Raw genomic sequence first — 2,500 nt, 5'->3', positions numbered from 1 at the left:
GGCGGCTGTAAAGTCTGTGGAGAGCCGCTGTGTCCCTGGATGAAATGAGAAAAAGGGTGAAAAAATGGCAAAGTGTCAAGGGAAAAATTCAGAAACCCATGCCTAGGGTCCTGGAGCCCAGGGGCGGCTGTAAAGTCTGTGGAGAGCCGCTGTGTCCCTGGATGAATTGAGAAAAAGGGTGAAAAAATGGCAAAGTGTCAAGGGAGCTAGGCAGAAACCCATGCCTAGGGTCCTGGAGCCCAGGGGCGGCTGCAAAGTCTGTGGAGAGCCGCTGTGTCCCTGGATGAAATGAGAAAAAGGGTGGAAAAATGGCAAAGTGTCAAGGGAGCTAGGCAGAAACCCATGCCGAGCTGCCTGGAGCCCAGGGGCGGCTGTAAAGTCTGTGGAGTGCCGCTGTGTCCCTGGATGAAATGAGAAAAAGGGTGAAAAAATGGCAAAGTGTCAAGGGAGAAATTCAGAAACTCAGGCCGAGCTGCCTGGAGCCCAGGGGCGGTTCTAAAGTGTGTGGAGAGCCGCTGTGTCCCTGGATGAATTGAGAAAAAGGGTGAAAAAATGGCAAAGTGTCAAGGGAGAAATTCAGAAACTCAGGCCGAGCTGCCTGGAGCCCAGGGGCGGTTCTAAAGTGTGTGGAGAGCCGCTGTGTCCCTGGATGAATTGAGAAAAAGGGTGAAAAAATGGCAAAGTGTCAAGGGAGCTAGGCAGAAACCCATGCCTAGGGTCCTGGAGCCCAGGGGCGGCTGCAAAGTCTGTGGAAAGCCGCTGTTGCCCTGGATGAAATGAGAAAAAGGGTGAAAAAATGGCAAAGTGTCAAGGGAGCTAGGCAGAAACCCATGCCTAGGGTCCTGGAGCCCAGGGGCCGCGGGAAAGTCTGTGGAGAGCCGCTGTGTCCCTGGATGAAATGAGAAAAAAGGTGAAAAAATGGCAAAGTGTCAAGGGAGCTAGGCAGAAACCCATGCCTAGGGTCCTGGAGCCCAGGGGCCGCGGGAAAGTCTGTGGAGAGCCGCTGTGCCCCTGGATGAAATGAGAAAAAGGGTGAAAAAATGGCAAAGTGTCAAGGGAGCTAGGCAGAAACCCATGCCTAGGGTCCTGGAGCCCAGGGGCCGCGGGAAAGTCTGTGGAGAGCCGCTGTGTCCCTGGATGAAATGAGAAAAAAGGTGAAAAAATGGCAAAGTGTCAAGGGAGCTAGGCAGAAACCCATGCCTAGGGTCCTGGAGCCCAGGGGCCGCGGGAAAGTCTGTGGAGAGCCGCTGTGTCCCTGGATGAAATGAGAAAAAAGGTGAAAAAGTAACAAAGTGTCAAGGGAGAAATTCAGAAACCCAGGCCGAGCTGCCTGGAGCCTCAAAGCGGATAGAAATAGCGTGGAGAGCCGCTGTTAAGCCAGACGCCCTCTGGCGGACACAGGCAGGAGTTGCAGTAAATGCATTGAAGTCAATGGGCGAGAGTACCCAATGCGCCAAAAAAGTGCTGAAAATATGACAAAGTGTCAAATGAATGGGAGTCAATGGGCGAGAGTACCCAATGCGCCAAAAAAGTGCTGAAAATATGACAAAGTGTCAAATGAATGGGAGTCAATGGGCGAGAGTACCCAATGCACAAAAAAAGTGCTGAAAAAGTCCACACGAGCCTAGTCAGAAATGCAGGCCGAGGCGGCTAAAGCCCCAAAGCGGCTATAAAAAGCGTGGAGAGCCGCTGTCGCCCCGGAGGAACGGAGAAAAAGTGCTGAAAAAAGGCCTAAATCCTAACGGACCTAGGCGGAAGTGCAGGCGAGGCGGCAGGAGTCTGAAAACCGCTATAAAAAGCGTGGAGAGCCGCTGTCGCCCCGGAGAAACGGAGAAAAAGTGCTGAAAAAAGGCCTAAATCCTAACGGACCTAGGCGGAAGTGCAGGCGAGGCGGCAGGAGTCTGAAAACGGCTATAAAATGCGTGGAGAGCCGCTGTCGCCCCGGAGAAACGGAGAAAAAGTGCTGAAAAAAGGCCTAAATCCTAACGGACCGAGGCGGAAGTGCAGGCGAGGCGGCAGGAGTCTGAAAACGGCTATAAAATGCGTGGAGAGCCGCTGTCGCCCCGGAGGAACGGAGAAAAAGTGCTGAAAAAAGGCCTAAATCCTAACGGACCGAGGCGGAAGTGCAGGCGAGGCGGCAGGAGTCTGAAAACGGCTATAAAATGCGTGGAGAGCCGCTGTCGCCCCGGAGGAACGGAGAAAAAGTGCTGAAAAAAGGCCTAAATCCTAACGGACCGAGGCGGAAGTGCAGGCGAGGCGGCAGGAGTCTGAAAGCGGCTATAAAACGCGTGGAGAGCCGCTCGGATGATTTTTCAAAGTGTCAAATGAATGGGAGTGAATGGGGCAGAGTACCCAATGTGTAAAAAAAGTGCTGAAAAAACGACAAAGTCCACACGAGCCTAGTCAGAAATGCAGTCCGAGGCGGCTGGAGCCCCAAAGCGGCTATAAAACGCGTGGAGAGCCGCTCGGATGATTTTTCAAAGTGTCAAATGAATGGGAG

Source organism: Dunckerocampus dactyliophorus, unplaced genomic scaffold (assembly GCF_027744805.1).
Source record: "Dunckerocampus dactyliophorus isolate RoL2022-P2 unplaced genomic scaffold, RoL_Ddac_1.1 HiC_scaffold_84, whole genome shotgun sequence".
Lineage (NCBI taxonomy): Eukaryota > Metazoa > Chordata > Actinopteri > Syngnathiformes > Syngnathidae > Dunckerocampus > Dunckerocampus dactyliophorus.
The sequence above is the reverse complement of the archived record's forward strand: the minus strand, read 5'-3'. Positions refer to the sequence as shown.